Source organism: Vulpes vulpes, chromosome 12 (genome assembly GCF_048418805.1).
Source record: "Vulpes vulpes isolate BD-2025 chromosome 12, VulVul3, whole genome shotgun sequence".
In the NCBI taxonomy this organism is placed as follows: domain Eukaryota; kingdom Metazoa; phylum Chordata; class Mammalia; order Carnivora; family Canidae; genus Vulpes; species Vulpes vulpes.
Genome location: NC_132791.1, coordinates 41,871,352 through 41,892,526, shown reverse-complemented (window position 1 = coordinate 41,892,526; position 21,175 = coordinate 41,871,352).

Below are 21,175 nucleotides of genomic sequence, written 5' to 3'. Positions count from 1 at the left end.
ATCTTATAACCTAATTTTTTATCATGAGAAAACTAAAATTTGGTACTGTAACATTCCTACCCACAATGTCACTTCAGTTTACTAATGTTTATTATTAGTTTTTAATAAGAAAGTTTGCTTCTAGAAAATTAATTATAAATGAATCATTTACTATAAAATCTGTTGTAGCTGTAACAAGCAAAACAATTAGATAATTTAGTGGACTGTAGATTTTTTGTCCACATCATAGTTTTTGCTATGTACATGAAAAAAATATTTTATATAAAAATTGTCTTAGAAAATGATTAAGGAAATTATCATGTAAATAGGAGTTTCTTTAATGTAAAAGTTATTTTAAATTAGGGCTAATTTTACTAGGAACATGTATTTTTTAATAGAATATTGACAGCAAACCTTTCAAAATCTAAAATAAGAATTTTAATAGTGGAGTTTTAAGGTACTATGACAAATAACGTGGTGAAAATCCCTCATGGCAAAGCAAGAAGACCCGTGGTCCTGTGAGACTGCTCTTGGCTCTTTGTTGTAACTTTCCAGTGAAATTTCCAAAGACATGAAAATCATATGTTAATTTCGGTTCAGTATATTTTATTTCTATAAATCAACAGATTTCTGTTTTCAAGGCATTTCATTATCCATCCAGATTGAAGTAAATTGTTGAAATACATCCAAATCTAACTTTCTAACACTCAGAAATTGTGTTTGAATGGTCCTGGTCATTTTGTATGGCTGTTTTGATTAATGACTGACAGATGTACTTATAAACTATAATAAATGTAGTGAACTATAGTCTGGGAAAAATTTGCATCAAGATATACAAAAATGTGTTCTCACTCTTAGCATGTGTTCCATAAATAGTTGCTTTATAGATTAATGAATATGAGGAAATTTCCATATGAAATTTGTCTTTGCATAGATTCTAAAAGTGCTACATGATATTTGATGTCTCTAGTTACCATGATAAATGTCTTGGGGAATTTCCTTAGTCTTTAGATGTTTTCGTAAATGTTATGACTTTGATAATAATGGAAGGAAATGAGTGGTAAATTTATTTATAAACCACAAGAATTGTAAAATAACTACAGACTAGTAAAAAAAGCAAAAGCACAGAAATGTTTTATCTCTGTTAAGTAACTTCATTTTCTAAATAAAATAAACAATTCAGTGATATTAAGTATGCTGCTGCTGCTACTAATGGGTTAGATTTAGAAATAAATAATCCAATTAGTTTTTTGTCCAGGCTTATAAAGTCCTTGAGAAGGGTCAATGAAGAATGGGTCAATGTCTGATGGACAAAATATAAAATCAATGACAAGAAAATTGAGTCCAAGAAACTATGACTTATGCTCTATTAGTTCAAATGCTCTATTTAGGTCTTAGAAATGGCAGCAGTCAAATAGCAATCAGAGAAGAAACACATCATCTTTAATCTCATCCAACCCAGGAGAAAATTACTGTGTCTTGGGTTTTGAATATCTAATGTGGTGGAGGTGATTATGGGGAAGGGTGGGTTGTAACAACTCAATTTTTTCATAAGGCACCCAAATCGATGTTTTTATTTTATATTTGTTTATTTATTTAAGCTTATGTTAAATGCTCACGTTGTTGCGCCATATTGAAGTGTCAGGTAAGATGTCTATAAACAGTTTTTAACTGACATTAATTTGTCTAATAATTCAGGATAAACTGAAGGAACAAAAATATTCAATAATAATAACATCTAATACTGATACTTCAATATGCCAAGATCTGTTCTATGTGTTGTTAATGAATTAATCCATTTAACTTTCACAAACTCAACCTTGTGTGGGAATTAGATTATTATGTGTTGTTAATGAATTAATCCATTTAGCTTTCACAAACTCAACCTTGTGTGGGAATTAGATTACACTTTCTTTATCAGTCCCCTTCTTAAGATTAATCTCCTAATCTGTTATTATTACTTATTATTACCTTTAGCAACAAGATAACATAACAAGTTATATAACAAGTTATGACTTGTTATGTTATCTTGTAAAACACTTTAGCTACTCTGGATTTTTTTTTCTTTATCTGATAAAAATATTATTATAACTATAATTATAATCATAACTTGAATATAGTCAGTATGGTTCCATAATCCACATCTCTAACCAGACTCTACCCTGAAAATAAAAATATTACAAATCATGGTGCTTTTTCAAAAGTAGAACCTGTAAAGTTCAACTTATGTGTGGTGTATTTTATTGTTCCTAAATCCATTTTCCTTCTCTTTTTCTGTAATATTCATATTTTAAATCCTTTATTGTATGCCCACCTGGAATTATTTTTCATATAAAACAATTTAACATAATCTAGAGTAAGTAAACATCACAAATAATTGTGTTTTTTTTTTTCTTTTTACAACTAATAGCACTACTCTTCAATTTCCACTTTATTAGATTGGCATTTAAAAAGGTTTCACTCAGGATCTGCCTGAGTGGCTCAGCAGTTGAGTGTCTGCCTTCAGTTGAGGACATGATCCTGGAGTTCTGAGAATGAGTCCTACATCGGGCTCCCTGTATGGGCCCTGCTTCTCCCTCTGCCTATGTCTCTGCCTCTATGTGTGTGTGTGTGTGTGTGTGTGTGTGTGTGTGTGTGTGTGTGTCATGAGTAAATAAATAAAATCTTTAAAAAAAATAAAAAAACTTTCACTCTTGTTTTAAAAAAATTTGGAATAAGACAAGGGAAGCAAGCTCCTTAGTAAGGCTATTGTGGAAATTAAGAAGTGATAGTGACATGAACTATATTAGTGTGTCAGTGATAGCACAAGAAATGGAACTTTAAAGGATGGCATGGATGACTAGATTAGGGCGTCATACATGGAGTCAGAGTTCACTGGGGTAAAAACAAGTGATAAGACTAGACAAATGATAAATACTATTGTATTTGTGAGAAGGACCCATGAACAGGTGACCACTCTGAAGGTGATACAAGATTGAAGGCTCAGGAATGAGATTATGGATATATTTAGAATTCATAAAAGAAGTGGGTGACAAGTGAAGCTTTGCAGGTGGATTCTATCAGCAATAAGATTGCCTCAAGAAGAAGAAAAGATGGTTTTAGAAAAATACATGAGTGACAGCAATATTTAAAAGGTAGATGGAGAGATCTTAACTTGATCTTCAATACTGAAGGAAAAAGATAAAACCACAAAACCTTTTAGCTAAATTAACAAAGTTTTTTTTCAAGATGAGATAGATAAACAGCAAATATTGAGGAGAGGTCATTGTGAGAAATATAAATCTTATATGTACTTAACAAATATACAGATTATTCCATAAGCCATATTATATTCTATTTTAGCATTATCAATACAACAGAGTTATTTGTCTACTGTCTATTAATGTATCAAGAAAGAGAATCTGAAAGAATTCTCACTAACTTGGAAGATTATTTTGAAGGGATTCACTTGAAATAAAGGATAGATAATTGTAGAAGGGAAATTGATCTAAGGAGGTTTCAGATAGCTAGGAACTCTTATTCAAAGCAACCAATGTTAATATATGAGACAGAAATTATTTCAATGAACAAAGGTAAACAGAAACAAATACAAATACAAATAGAGAAAATAGTAGTATGGCTGCACAAACTTGCATATTGAGCTGCTTTTTCAATAGGCAACTCTATGAGGCATATTATAGGACAAGCGGAATTAAAATATCTCAAAGAAATGATTGAAAACTGTCTTGAATACATGATTATATGTAATATATGAAGGATGTCTGATCTTTAAAATATAGTGGAATGGATTTGTCTGAGAACTTTTCTTTATGCTGGAATATATATGAATTTATAAACCGAAATTTGAAGCAAAGCTTTAACATGTTGATTGATGAGTCCATCATGAAAATCCCAATTACAGCAATCATAAAGTAATTTGTCAATAGAGAATTTACTTCAGTGGAAATCTATTCCAAGAATTGTAAATCAACATAATGTTTTAAGAATCAGCTATGTTTGAGACTAAACCATTTACAAAATATCAAAGTCTAATCTCTAGAATTGCTTGTTATAGGTTTATTTACAGATGCTATATGGAGCTATATATAATAGATTGGGCAAGGGAAATATAGTAATTTTTTTCATAAAACAGTGATATAAATTATTAAAGCTTTATATATAAGATAAACATTATGTTTTAATTTTCATTGTTCCAACCTTAAGGGTTTTTTGTTAATGTATTATGTATTTTAATTAATACATTATGTAGTTAAAATGTAAGACAGCAATGCATTTTTGAAAATCTGAATTTACTTAATTTCAAAGAATAGAGAGTCATTATCAAAGAACTGGATTCATATCTTGGCCCTAGGCACACATACTCATATATACAGGAAATCAATTTTCCTCTGTGTAACATTAAGACAAATGCCTATCTTCGTTATTGAACTAATTAAATTCTGTAAGTATATAAACAACAGTATGTTTTCTGGCACAATGAAAGTAAGCATTCAACAGGTAGTGGTCTATGTGTGTGTGTTGTTGTTAAAGGTAGCACAGATGCTGCGGCCCAGTCGGCTCAGCGATTTAGCGCCACCTTCAGCCCAGGGCGTGATCCTGGAGACCTTGGATGGAGTCCCACATCAGGCTCCCTGCTTGGAGCCTGCTTCTCCCTCTGCCTGTGTCTCCACCTCTCTGTCTCTCTGTTTCTCACGAACAAATAAATAAAATATTAAAAAAAAAAAAAAGAAAGCAAGGTAGTAAAGCAACACCTCCTCCGTAAATGAGCAACGTGTTTCTTCCAAAAACAATGATTAAGGGCAGCCCTGGTGGCGCGGGTTTTGGCACAGCCTGCAGCCTGGGGTGTGATCCTGGAGATCACGGATCGAGTCCAATGTCGGGCTCCCTGCATGGAGCCTGCTTCTCCCTCTGCCTGTGTCTCTGCCTCTCTCTGTGTGTCTATGAATAAATAAATAAAATCTTTAAAAAAAACAATGACTAAAATATTGTTGCCACTAACAAATTCAAACTGGCAATACGGAGTAAAGAATATTAAAAACATAATCACGCATCCGTGTGCAAGGGTTCATGACTCTGGATGTGAGAAATGTGGATGCTTGGGGTGGGGTGGGATGAGGTACAGTCTAATTAACCAGGAAACATGTGAGAATATAGTTTATTCAGAGGATTTTTTTTTTTTGCACATTCAAAACCAGTACTACCTTATTATTTTTTTTCTAATATGCCTATTTTCTATGAAGGAAAAAATACAGACTTTTGGGAATAAAGCATCTAGCTCTACAATTGCTTTATGGGTTTGACAAATATAGAGAGATGTAGAATTTGTCTTTTTTTGCTGGTAAAAAAAGAGGGAGATCAGAAATACTTGAACGTACACCTATCACCTTCTCCACTTATGACTTATGAATGCATATTGTAATTCTTTCATCTGTGAAGTGAGAAAGGAAAATCATATTATTTCCTGGGAAGATTTAGTAAACATTTGGTTCTTCTTTAAAAAAAAAGATTATTTATTTATTCATGAGAGACACACAGAGAGAGGCAGAGACAGAGGCAGAGGGAGAAGCAAGCTCCTGGCAGGAACCAGATGCTGGACTCGATTCTGGATCCAAGGATCACGATCTTAGCCGCCCAGGCATCCCTAAACATTTGATTCTGTATCAAGTATGTGAAAGTCTGAAAAGGTAGCACATATCAAGTTGGCTCAAGTAGTTTTTGCATAGATCATTTCAGTGCTTTAACTTGTAGTCAGCGCTTAAGATCTCAAGCTTGTCAATGGAAACCATAATGTGGCTGGAAGCCTGCCATCGTGTAAAGCACTGAATTACAAGTCAGGGATCTTGGGTTCAGTCTCAATTCCACCAATTCTATGCTATCCCCCTCAAACAGGTTCAAGAATGTAAAACTGTGTCATTTGTGGCCCACTGTATTAAACTCAACCCTTCAGCTAGCCTCAGGGTATACTGAGGATGAGATTTGTGTTAGCACACAGGCTATAGATGTAGATGCCTTTTCTTTCTATGTTAACATTATGGCTTGAATTTTTATTTAATTTGTGAATCTTCTAAAAGGTCCTCATTGAAACCATGGATAACATATTAAAAATTGGCATACTCAGTCTGTGATATGATAACCTCTTAGGGATTAATGTACTATCTATTCTTATTCCTATTTTTCTTTCTTTTTTTGAAAATTAAAGAAGAGAAAGTTTAATACAGAAATAAAATACATGTATAGGTAGAATAATTCTGATAAGAACAAGATTAATAAAGAAATTTATAGCATTTGCGGTTAGAAATCCTCATGGATAGAGGAAGTGTTAGAGATTTTTAGTCCCGGGCATTCTGAATCAAAAACAGAAGAACATATAAAGTAAAGTAAAATATTAGAGCCAACTTTATTGAGACATTTGTGGAGAATTGTATTTATATAGAGAGTTTATAGTTTTCAAAAAATAGTGAATTTAAGAAAAGAAAGTATTTAAGAAAAGAAAGTTGATTCTCAGAATTTCTAAGCCTCAATATATGGAATATAATACACATTTTGTGTTTTCTATAATAATAACAAAAAAAGTAAGTGTACAGAATGTGGTTTACCTCCTTCAGGCTGTTGCTCAAATATCACTTTCTCTGTGAAATACTTTGACTCTCTCACTTAAAATTATGTAGAGCCTTATTTCACTTTCTTGGCTCTTTGCACATTTTTCTTCACAGTACTTATTATCTTATGCTTTATACATTATACTTAAGCTTTTTAAGTACATACTCCTACAGTTAATTTATGAGATCCAAATAAACCCTTTCATTGTGCATTATAACAGTGAGTGGCATATAACAGTCTCCAAAACAAATGTGATGAATGAATGAATGAATGAATGAATGAATGATTGAAACAAATATCTGTCAGACACCACATAAAGTGTTTTATGAACTTCAGTTAGTCTTCACAACTAGCTCATGGGATACAATTCTTATTATTGTCAGAATACAGTCTTAGAGAGCTTAAGTAGATGCCTAAGATCATGCACATACTAAGTGTATTTTGGAGTTATAACTCAAAACTATGTAAATCTTATTCTAAAGCTTGTGATCTTCTCCAGTAATCTCAATTTCCTGCAGCAAAATCAGCAAAATTAGAATGGAATTTATCTACAGTTTAGCCAACATTGTTCATGTTATTTATTCCCAAATAACATGGTGTACAGGCTTTTTTATATTTAGTTATATTAATCAGTAAGTGGGGGAACCTGAGTGGCACAGTCTGTTGAGTGTCCAAGTCTTGGTTTTAGCTAAGGTCATGATCACAGGATCGTGGGATTGAGCTTCCTGGCAGGCTCTATGCTCAGAATGGAGTCTGCTTGAGATTCTCTTTCCTTCTCCGTGTCCCTCAGCCCCTCCTGCTCATGCTCTCTCTCTCTTTCAAATAAAAAAATAAATCTTTTTAAAGAACTCAGTAAGTATAATTCTGGTAATATACAAAGGCAAAGTCCTAAAAATATTCCCATAGAGGAAAGGTATAATTATCAGCAAAATTGTCCATTTTGGTTTTGCTGTGTTGTTAATACCATTTTAGAAGAAAGGAATAAATATTTTTATTTCTTACCTGCACTTTCTTTTTTGATACATTTAGTGCAAGAATAGAATCTTGGGATAGCACCATCATTATTAAGCCTAAATCATAAACCTCCAATTTACTGATTTCTAATGAAAGATAACCATAAGTACTTTTATATGCAGTGATTATCTTTAAAATGTTTCTTTTTAGAAGAACTGTAGTTATAGATGAAACAGAGCAAAATATCAATTCTCAAGTATCACAGAAATTACTTATTTTATAATGGATTTTTAAAAATTTGTTCATTTTTTCTTTTCTCTTTGTGTCAAGGATATGCAGCTAATTCATGAAAATCCCAATTCAAACTACTGAATCAGCAGGATTAATCTTTTGATGGATCAAATGACAGTATCCTGTAGGATATAAGGAAAATGTGTGATACCTGCTTTTGGCTTTATTTTCCTTTAAGTCTAATAATCAATTCATACCTGCTCTTTTCTTAATTTAATACTACCTTTAGAAGAGCTAAATGCCTCCTACCCCTTTCTCCAAAAAACTGATCCACAAAGCTGGATAGAGATCTTAAAGATAGGGATCTATATTTGGAAGGTCTGTTGGGAAGAAGATTCAGTAGGCAAATGGCCATGCAAATAGTTATTTCCAACATATCTGGCTTGACATTGGGTTCATGGGAGTAGACTTAGTACTGCCTACCTAACTCATCTGAAACATCACTGCAATAATCTTTAGAAATACAAGAACTAATATAATTAAAATTGTAAAGAAAATCATAGAGAAGGCTACTTGCACAAGAGAATACACACGTTTCTGTATATTAGAAATTGGTAGATATGCATCAATTGAGCAAACAGAGTAAGGAAAAAAGCTATGGCTTAGAAAAGCTATGGCTATTAGTGATCTCCAAAGAAGCAGAGCTAGTATTATCAATGGAACCCGAGAAGCACTAGACATATTTCATACAAAGTTAGGAATAGAAGTTGCTAAAAGGAATTTGTTGAAGGTCTCTCTATTCAATAGCTGCATTAGGGATACTTACTCAGTCCTCCTCTACTCTACAACTAATCTCTGCTGAAGCACCTAGGGAAACCTATGCTATACCCTGTTAGGATTATGCTAGGTATTCGTGTCTGAGTAAGTCAGGTTTCATTATTGTGAATAATAGAAACAGTTTCTCATTGATTTTTTCAGAAAAGTAAATTTATTATTTTTATTATTTTTTAAAATATTTTTTTTTGAGAGAGAGAGAAAGCACAAGCAGGGTAGGGGCAGAGGGAGAAGGAGAGAATCCATAAGCAGACTCCCCAGTGAACCAAGAGCCCAATGCAGAGCTTGATCCCAGGACACTGAGATCATGACCTGAGCTGAAACCAAGAGTCAGGCACTTGACCAACTGAGCTACTCAGGTGCCCCAGAGAAAGTAAATTTATTGAAGAGGACATTGGTTAATTGATAGAATTATAAGATATGCTATTGAATCAGTGAGCTACACAGCAACAAAATCCAAATCTGGTTGTAAAACTAGTCCTTGGAGAAAACTAGTAGATACAACAGCTTGTTTTATTAACAATTTTCCATGGCAACTTGATACTGCCACAAATTATACTGCTACTGCCACTAGAAAAAAAATGCCTGCTCTAACCAGAAATGTAATTTTGTTCCAAAAACTATCTCCTATACATACAGACTCATTTCAATTAACTGTAATTAGCGTCACTAGCACTGAGTCAGTCTAACATTGGTATGTCTTACAGAAAGAAGTAAAAATAAAAGGCAAAGTCAGTCAATCCAGGAGATCTAATATGTAGACAAAAGAAATTCTAAATAAAAGAGATCAGGAAAAGTAAAGAGGAAAATTATTTGCAATAGTTGAATAGATAGAAAAGTCTTTGTTTTAAATCGTCTTATCAAGTGTTGATCCGGATAGAAGAAGAGTCACATGTAGACATACCACTGAATTGTCAATTAGTACAGGTAAAGAGGATATTCTAAAAGCAAAGACAACAGATAGGTAATAGATGAATAAATAGACTAATATATACAAATATTACAAAAAATGGATTATTTGGAATCAGCCTTTTCATCAGTCTCATTGCAAATGAGAAGACAGTAGAACAAGACATTATTCTTAAAAAAATAGAATCAAGAATTTTCTGATTCAAATTCTCATACAACTGTGAAGACAAAATTATAACATTTTCACAATTGCAAAGATATTTTAAAAATTACTGTGTGTGTGGTCCTTTTAGCAAAATTTCTTGAACTTAATTTAAAAATAAGAAAAATTAAAAAGAGAATGAGAATGATTAGAAATTTTGATCCATGAATCGTTTTATCTGTGTCAGAAAAATATAATAGAAGCAAATTCCAGATGACATCTTTAAAACTATTAGTTCAATCTTGAGAAGTTGGAAGGTTGCAGCAAAGTGACCTTGGGAAATATAAAGAAGATCCATGTCTCTTATTAGTTTTTTGAGAAGATGGGCTAAAGTTTTACTGTACAAAGCTATATTAATTATACTCCAGAAGAAATGAGAACAAGATTATAAGATTCTAGAAAACCATAAAATAGTAAAAGAAAGACATGTTTAACATACACAAAGAACAAATATATAGCATGTTATTAAAAATGGATGGAGTATAATAGAAGAATCAGTGAAATTATATGAACTTTGTATCTTTAGAAAGGGAATGTATTCATAACATTCTTTGTTCAGCAGTAAATTATCTGTCTGTTAATGCAATGCAAATTACATTTATTTAATAGCAAAAGAGAATAGTTTATAGTTTTAAGTCACTAAAATCAAACAAGAAAAATTAAGCTAAATATATAGAATATATTGTTATTAACCTCAAAAATGTAAAAACATTATATGCAATTGAATTTTGAAAATAAAAATGTATTGTTATGATAGTCTTTCAAAAATAAATATCTTTTAGAATGGCTATAATCAAAATGAACAGAAATAGCAAGTGTCAGTGAGGATGTGGAAAAGAGAATCTTTGTGCATTGTTGGAAATGTAACTTGGTGCAGCCACTATCGAAACCAATATGGAGGCTCCTCAAAAAATTAAAAAGGGAACTATCATGATTTAGCAATTCTACTTCTGGATATTTTTCTGAAGAAAATGAAAATAAAAAGTAAAAAACAATATGTATTTTCACCCATATCCATTGCAGTATTATTTACAATAGCCAAGACAGAAAGAATACAAATGTCCATTGATAGATAAATGGATAAAGAAAATTTCTCTTTCTCTCTATCATACACACACACACACACACACACACACTCACTAAACTATTATTTGGTCATAAAAATAATAAAATCTTGTCATTTTCTACAACATGGATGGACTTTGAAGACACTATGCTAAGTGAAACAAGTCAGACAGAGAAAGACAAATACCATATGGTCTCAATTTTATATGGAATAAAAAAAAACAAGGTCATATATGACAGAGAACAGTTTGATGATGCTACATGAGGGAGGAAAGGGGATTACAATGTACAAATTTTTAGGTATAAAATAAGTCATGGGGTTGTAAAATATAGCATAGTGACTACAGTTAATATCATATTACATATTTGATGGTTGCTAAAGTAATAGATCTTAAGTTTTCTCATCACAAGAAAAATTTTTATAATCATGCATGGTGTCAGGTGTTGACAAGGCTTATTGTGGTGATTATCATATACAAATATTAAATCATTATGTTGTACATCTAAAACAAATACAATGCTGTATGTCAATTATAACTCAATAAAATATGTTTATATTAAAATATTTCCATTTGACAAGTTTATCAGAATGAAACCCACAATTATCTAAGAAAAGCTGATAAAATACTTCTCTATAAGTTAATTGGAAAAGGACAAGCGTTATATGGTCTCATTCATTTGGGGAATATAAAAATTGGTGAAAGGGAATAAAGGGAAAGGAAAGAAAATGAGTGAAAATATCAGTGAAGGTGACAAAACATGAGAAACACCTAACTCTGGGAAATGAACAAGGGGTAGTGGAAGGGGAAGTGGGTGGGGGGTTGGGGTGACTGGGTGATGGGCACTGAGGGGGGCACTTGGCGGGATGGGCACTGGGTGTTATGCTATATGTTGGCAAATTGAACTCCAGTAAAAAAAAATTAAAAAAAAAAGAAAAAACAATGTAAAAAAACACTTCTCTTTTCAATTACATGTGGTGAAGCCAATTGTTTCCAATACTTCAAACAAAAGAGCATATTGCAAGAGATTGCATATGCAAGTAGATAAGCTAGATATTAAAGTGATCCAGATAAATATGTAATATAATATGCTTCTCTAACTATTTTTGTTACAAAAAATAGTTCTTATTTATGAAATATATTATTTATCTTAAGATGTAATAGGATTCTTTTGTCATTTTTAAATCAATTAATGAATACTTTAAATATTAGTAACTTTAACTTTATTGTGTTAAATATTAAAATAATCAACATACAACTCTATGATGTTCCTCAATTTTAAGCAATGCAAACAACTTCTGAGACCAAAATACTTAAGGATCCTTGATACAGGGATGCCTGGGTGGCTTAGCTAAACATCTGCCTTCTGCTCAGATCATGATCTCAGAGTCCTGGGAGTGAGCCCCATCTCAGGCTCCATGAGAAGCAGGGAGCTTGCTTCTTCCTATTCCTTGGCCCCTTCCCCACTGCTCGTGCTCTCTCTCATTCAAATAACTAAATAAAATCTTTTAAAATTTTTTCTGCTATAGAACACTTATTGGTGCAGTGTGGTATCATAACCATGAATGGTGAAACTTATTCAGAATAGCTTAAATAACATAATGCAAATGGGGAAAAAGAATGTTTTTAATTAATTAGTTAATTTATTTATTTATTTATTTATTTAGGACAGAAATAATCTTTTTCCTCAGAGAAGCATGATACCTTTCAAGTCCAAAGTCTGTGGACAGAACTCAATTCTGATAGGATCTGGGATTTATATTACTATTGAAGGAACATAATTAGACAAGCTTTGCTGAAATATGGTTAAATCAAGCTGTTTTTGGCCAGTAAAGACTTGTTTGTTAGTGACTTATTAACTTGTAAGTGAATTTAGTTAGATTAAACACAAGTAGATTAATAGGACCCAGCTTGAAAATACCATAATGGTAAGAACTTGGTAGAAATCTCCATCCATACATCAAGAATATGAAGTTTGCCCTTATATATAAGGAAAAATAGCACCAAAATTTAGCTTTAGGAGGTTGAAATCAGAGTGTGGACTATACTATACTACCTATAGTTCGTAATCACAGCCTTAGTACCCCACAACAGGGCCTAGTAAAAAAAGACACCTCAAAATTATTTACTAGGTTAACAAGGCAAGCTGTATCCTTAAGGAAAATTTTAGGAAGGAAGATTGCCTCAACCATTTGTGATAAAGAAAAAAAAATAAAAATAAAAATACCTAAGTTTTTGCATTCAGGATATTTCTAATCTTTCATTAGGCCCCCCTTAGGGCTTGGGACTATTGACCTGACCAGTATGCATAGATAAAATCTGAAAATGGCCAGCATGGCTATGGAGCAAATTAGAAGAAAATGACAACTGTAGCCTTTCTTAGAAAAATTACAGTTGACTCTTGGGCATTGAGGAGGTTAGAAGCACTAGTGATCAGTACAAAGTCAAAAGTTCATGAAGACCTTTTGAGTTTCTCAAAACTAATAGCCTACTATTAACTGGAAGCCTTACTAACAACAGAAATAGTCAATAACACATATTTGTATGTTACATGTATTATATGTTTTATTTTTACAATAGAGTAAGTTAGAGAAAAGAAGATGGTATTAAGAAAATCATAAGAAACAGAAAATTAATTTATAGCACTATATGTCTTTATTGAAGAAAAGATCTGCATACAAGTGGATCTATGCAGTTCAAACCCTGTATTGTTCGAGGCTCAATTGTACTTATTTTTCAAGTTGCACTGTAAAATAATGATTATATGCAGTTGATTTTTCTGTTCCCTGAGAAATAATATTTTCTTAATTTTATAGATAAAAGAAACATTAGTTTTTATTATATATGATATATATACATACATACAATTTATTTTTCCTAGCTTTCTTTCCATGACTAGAGAATAGAGAACTACCACCTCATAAACTATGTGAGGACAAATTAGCAATTTATCTAAATCAGATTATTATTCTCTAGACACAGAATTTTTAAATGATGATTTCTCACATACAAATTTTAAAAGATTTGATTTTAACAATAAAACTAATTTTACTTTTACTAAGCAAAATCTGTCAAAAGATCTTCCGAGTTAGAACTATTACACTCATAATGGCAGAATTTCAATGCTCTTCTGTGTGCTATAAAAGGTGATATAATTTCAAATTAGTCATATCCTTTGAAATGGAGAAATGGAATATCCTAGAAGTTGAGCTTAATGCAAAGGTGAGTTAATCACTAAAATATACTTTATCAGACTTAAGGAAATATCTCTTTTTTAGAACTTCCAATGGATTCTGGAGATTGTTTTTCTCATACAAATATTTAAAGCTCTCAAATTCCCTCTAAGCACTGTTTTAGCTAAAAAGTATATATATATATATATATATATATATATATATATATATATACTAAAAAGTATATAGTATATTTGATATATATTATCAAATATATTTGATATATTTGTGATAATATCACATATTATGATATATATATATCATATAACTTTGATATATCTGCTTATATATTATATAGGTTTTGATATAATATATATGACATGATATATAATATCATTTTATTTCATGTTATTTTCTAAATGACTTGTTATTGCTGTCTTGGCACAATTGATTTTTTTCATGTATGTAGCCAAATATTTAAATTTTTAATTTTTTGTAATATGTTGTTTACTTGAATCAGGATACAAACATGATCCATACACTGGGTTTGATAGATATGACTCTATTAAGTCTCTGTTTTTTGTTTTTTGTTTTTTTTTAATTTAAATGGTTTCAAAGTATGCTCTACACCCATCACAAGGCTTGAACTCATGACCCGGAGATCTAGAGTCCCATACTCTGCCAACTGAGCCAGCCAGGTGCCCTATTTTATTTAAAAAATAAATAAATATTTATTTATTTTTTAATACTTTATTTTTTATTTTTTCATGAGAGACACAGAGAGGGAGAGAGAGAGGCAGAGACACATGCAAGGGAGAAGCAGGCTCCATGCAGGGAGCCCTACGTGGGACTCAGTCCTGGGTCTCCAGGATCACACCGTGGGCTGAAGGCAGAGCTAAACCAGTGAGCCACCTGGGCTGCCCATATTTATTTTTTTTAATATCTTACTGTTTTGATATCTAGTTACATATCATTGGGTTCAGAGAATATACATAGTATAACTTCAGCCACTTTAAAGACATTAGAGGTGTTTATATATTGACATTTAGCTATCCACTCATTCTACTATGTTTTTAGAGTTTGCTCAAGTTGAAATATTAACCTTTAACAGTTTATATACAAATTAGAATTAATTTTATATTACTTCATATGAAGTATAAGAACTTCTCAATACTATATTTCCTTTTATCCCTAACCGTATGCAGTATTTCAAGCACTGACAAACTACAGGCCACAGACCAAATCTGGTATATGATATATTTTTGTGTAGCCTCAAACTAAAAGTAGTTTTTATATTTTACAATAGTATATATTTTTAAAATAGAATAAGAAAGAAAAAGAGAAAGGAAGAATGAAAATCTAATAAAAACTATAAATGATCTGTAAATCCTAAAGTTAACAATGTGATCACTTAAAGGAAAAAAATACACCTACCCTGTTTTTTATATATATGCTTTAATTTTCAATATAGTAATTGTGATTTATAAGTATGCATATAAACTTTGAAATATTAAAAGGAAGGTTTTTTTAAATTTTATTTATCATTTCTACAAAGAAAGAAGGGAAAAAAGGAAGAAACAAAGATACAGCATATAAAGGCAGTGAAAGAAATAGGAAAATAATCAGATTTACTCTTTCTTATCATATTCAACAAAGCTCCTTTTTAAAAAAAATTTTATTTATTCATGAGAGAAATAGAGAGAGAGGCAGAGACATAGGCAGAGGGAGAAACAGGCTCCCTCTGGAGGGAGGTCAATCCCATGACCCTGGGATCACGACCTGAGCCAAAGGCAGATACTCAACCACTGAGCCATCCAGGTGCCCCCACTCAACCACACCCTAATTAAATTTTTAAACAACATAAACCAGTATGAAATATTTACATTGTCCCATGCTTGTTGTGATTCTATATATTCTACATTTTCCTACATTCAGACATTTCATAGATTCATTTAATTTTATTTTGTCTATACTTTAGCACTCACCCTTGGCTTAATAATTATCTTGCTAGATTACCATTCTGTTTCATTAAAAAGATCCTGCACCCAAGCATCAGAATTTCCTCTTGAGATATTTTCTTTGTTTGAATCCTAATATTAATACTATAACTTCTGTCCTTTAATTATTTTTATTTTGTGGTGAGGATTATAGATCTTACTTTTCACAGTATTATTATAGATCTTGTGTAATAAAGAACTTTTTTACTCTTGTCTTGGTTCCTGCAAATAGTCTCTTAACTCTTGAAATTTCCGGATAGAAGCATCCATTTTATTCATGGTGAACCATGATAGCAATGATAACTAGAAGACTCAAGATGGGGAGTTGTCATGCCACAAGCCAGCAGTGTAATTAGAGAATTGTGACTTTAAGCCATCTGAGAACAGCCTGACTTCCAGGGATTTGAAAAAAAATAGCAGCATAAGTCCACTGGCTACAATTGAAATTTATTTATCATTTTTTCCAACTACAGCAGAATACATTTTCTACTCAAGTTCACATGAAATATCCACAAAATAAACTTCATTTGAGACCATAAAATACACTTTAAAAGGTTTAAGTCATACATGTAGATCACAATGGGATTAAATTAGAAATCAGTAACAAAAAAATAAATGGAAAATTCCAAAATATGTGGAAATTTTAAACAGCACATTTCCAAGTAACAAATGAGTCAAGAAAAAAATCTGAAAAAATTAAAAATACTTTTAATGGAATGAAAATAAAAACACAACAAAATTTGTGGGATACAGCAAAAAAAGGTGATTAGTGAGAAATGTATAGAATTGAATGCACATATTAGAAAAGACAAATCTAAAATCAATAATGTAAGCTTTTACAATAGGAAACTTTAAAAAGTAGAACAAATTAAATGCCAAAGTAAGATCAGGAAAAGAAATAATAAAAAATTAGATTATAAATCAACAGACTTGAAAACAGGAAATCAAGAGAAAATCCACAAAAGTAAGATCTGGTTATTTGAAAAGACCAACCAATAAGCCTCTAGCCAAACTAAGAAAAGAGGAAAGACACAAATTACTGATGTGATAAATGAAAAAGGGGACATCATTTCAGATCTCACTGGGCTTTAAAAGGATAATCAAAGAATATCATGTATAATTTTATACACAAAAATTTGATAGCCAAGATTAATGGACCAATTCCTTCAAAGACATATTTGCCAAAATTCACATGAAAAGAAATAAATGATTGTAATAAGCCTATATCTTTTGAATCAATTGAATTAATTATTGAACCAATAATTAATAATTCTCCAAAACAAAAGTCATCAGCCTCAGATTGGCCCATTGGTGAATTCTACTAAACATTTAAAGAAGAAATTAAATAAATTATCAACAATCACTTTTAGAAGACAGATGTGAAGGGAATACTTCTTAAATCATTCAATGAGGCCATCATTGTCTTAAGATGAAAACAAAACATTCTAAGAGAAAGAAACAAAACACCAGTATCTCTCATGAACAAAAGGACTCAAAAATCCTCAACAACATATTAGCAAATTGAATTCAACAATATGTAAAAAAATTATACACAATAACCAGGTGGGATTTCTCACAGGTATACAAAGCATTTTGAACATTTGAAAAAAAAATGTAATTCATCACATCAGTAAGTTAAAAATCATAATAGAAGCAGAATGATAATAGAAGCAGAAATGCACTTGACAAAATTCAACTCTTATTCATAATAAAAACTCTCAGGAAACTTAGAGAAGACATTGCTGACCTATGCAGAAACAAACCCAGAGAATCAAGCAAAATGAGGAAACAAAAGAATTTGTTCCAATGAAAAAAAACAAGACGAAACCTCAGAAAAAGAATTAAATGAAATGGAGATAAGCAATCTACCTGACACAGAGTTAAAAAAGTAATGGTAATAAGATGCCCACTGAATTTGGTAGAAGAGTGGACAAACTCAATGAAAAAGACATCAAGGTCAGAAAGTAGAGAATTCCAAACAAGATGAACCCAAAGATATCCACACTAAGACAACACACAATAATTAAATGTAAAAAATTAAAGATAAAATGAGATTCTTAAAAAAAAAAGTGAAAAGCAACAAGTAACATACAAGGGAACACTAATAAAGCTATTAGCTTATTTTTCAGCAAAAACATTGCAGACAAGAAGGCAGAAGCATCATATGTTCAATGTGTTAAAAGAAAACAAAAACAACAAAACCTTACAATCAAGAACACTCTACTTGGTAATGTTATCATTCAGAATTAAAAGAGACCTGAAGAATTTCCCAAACAAAAGACACATAGACACATAGAGATTGAAAGGAAAAGGATAGAAAAAAAAATATTCCAGAAAATATAAACAAACAAAAAGGAAGAGTATTAGTATTTATATCAGACAGAATAGACTTTAAAATAAAGGCTGTAAAAAAGACAAAGAAGGACATTGCCTAGTGATTTTAAAAAATCCAAAAAGAGAGTATAACAATCATAAATATGCACCCAAGAACACTTAAATATATAAAGCAAATGTTAGCAGATCCAAAAGAAGAAAAGGCAGTAATATAATTATAGTAGAGGACTTTGAAACCCCCTTTTCATCAATGGGAATATTATCCAGACATAAAATCAATAAAGAAACAGTGTATATGATTGACACATGAGAACAGATGGATTTAACAGCCATATACAGAATATTACATCCCAAAAGAGTAGAATACACATTTTTTTTTTCCAATTGCGCATGGAACATTCTGCAGGATAAGTTATGGTAGGCCACAAAAAATGTCTAAATAAATGTAAGAATACTGCTATTATAACAAGCATCTTTTCTGGCCACAGATGTATAAAACTAGGAATCAACTACAAAACAACAAAAATAATTTTTAAAAAACTAGGAAAAACATAAACACATAGAGGCTAAACAACATGATACTACTTAAATAACTAATGGGTTAATTAAAAAAATCAAAAGCAAATGAAAAATACCTTGAGACAAGTGAAAATTAAAAAAAAAAAAAACACAAAAACAATATTCCAAAATCTGTGGGACATGGCAGAAGCAGGTCTAAGAAGGATGATTATAGCAATACAGGTCTATCTCAAAACAACAAAATAAAACAGACTCAATTTTAACAATCTAATCTTACATCCAAAGGAACTAGAAAAAGAAAAAGGAAAACTCCAACTTATAGAAGGAAGGAAATAATATACTTCTGAGTGAAAATAAATGAAATATAGACTAAAAAAAAGTAGAAAATGTCAATGAAACTAAGAGTCGGTTCTTTGAAAAGATAAACAGAATGGATAAATCTTTAGCCAGACTAATCAAGAATATAAGAAGAGGACTCAAAGTCAGAATTGAAAGTGATTACTTAAAATCACACATATACTAAGGATAACGGGGACTACTATAAAACACTATATGCCAACAAAATGGACAACCTAGAAGAAATGGATAAGGAAGTCTTTGAAACACACAATTTTCCACACCTGAATCAGGAAGAAATAAAAATATATATATATTAACAGATGGATTACTAGCAATGAAACTGAATCAGTACATAATCAAAAAACTCCCAATAAACAAAAGTCCAAGGTCTAGACAGATTCTCAAATAAGGTGATTTCCATCAAATGTTTAAAAAGTTAATACATATTTTCTTCAAACTAGTCCAAAAATAGAAGAGGAAATAATGCTTCCAAATTCATTCACAAGACCAATATTACCCTGACACCAAAACCAAAAACACTACACAAAAAAAGAAAAACAAAGAGAATGACATGCCAATATCTAAAAAATCCTCAACAAAATACTAGCAAAATTAATTCAACAATACATTAAAAGGATAATTCTCTATGATACGGTGGGATTTATTCTAGGGATGGAAGAATATTTCAATATTTGTAAATCAAAAAAAAATTTATAAATCAAAAACATAATACACCACAAGATGAAGGATTAAAAATCGTATGATCATCTCGATAGATGCAGAAAAAGTATTTGATGAAATTCAAATCCATTTATGTTAAAAACTCTCAACAAAGTGTGTACACAGAGACTAGATCTCACAGGGAATAGATATAAAGGCCATATATGACAAACTCATAGGTAACATCATAGTCAGCAATGAAAAGCTGAAAGCTTTCTCTCTAAAATCAAGACAAGGATGCTCAATTTGCCACTTTTATCAACATATGACTGGAAGTCCTAACCATAGTGATCAGAGAAGAAAAACAAAACAAAATAATAGGCATCCAACTTGGAAAGGAAAAATTAAAACTGTCACCATTAGCAAGTGATGTGATACTATATATAGAAACTCCTAAAGACTCAAACAAATAAAAACTATTAGAACTATTAAAATACAGATAGCATTTTTTAATACAACTAGTACAAATAACCTTAAATTTGCATGAAACTACAAAGACCCTGAATACCCAAAGTAATCTTGAGAAATAAGGACAAATGTAGTGGTATCACTCTCCCAGATTTTAAACTATACTACAAAGGTATAGTAATAAAAAATAGTAAGGTCTAGGCACAAAAATAAACACATAAATCAACAGAACAGAATATAGAGTCCAGAAATAAGTCCATGTTTATATAGTTGCTTAATCTATGACAAAGAGGTAAAAATACACAAAGGAGAAAAGAATCTCTTCAATAGTGTTGGGAAAACTAGACAACCACATGCAGAAAAATAAAACTGGACTACTTATGCCATAAGTAAACTCTAAATTTAGGATTAAAGACCTAAATGTAAGACCTGAAACCATAAAACTCCTAAGAAGAAAACAGACAGTAAGTTCTTGGACTTCAGTATTAGCAATTGTTTTTGGATTTGTTTCATCAGGCAAGGGCAACAAAATTAAGAATGAACAAGTGGGACTATCACAAACTAAAAAAAAAAAACTTTTGCACAGCAAAGCAAACTGTCAAATAAAGTGAAACCTCCTGAATAGGAAAAAATATTTTCTTTTTTTTTAAAGGTTTATTTATTTATTTATTAGAGAGAGAGAGAGAGAGGCAGAGACACAGGCAGAGGGAGAAGCAGGCTCCATGCAGGAAGCTCAATGTGGGACTCGATCCCAGGTCCCCAGGATCACACACTGGGCAGAAGGCAGGTGTTAAACCACTGAGCAATCCAGGGATCCCCAGAGAAAGTATTTTCAAATGATATATCCAATAGATGGTTAATATCAAAATATACAAAGAACTCATACAGCTCAGCACAAAAAACAAACAAACA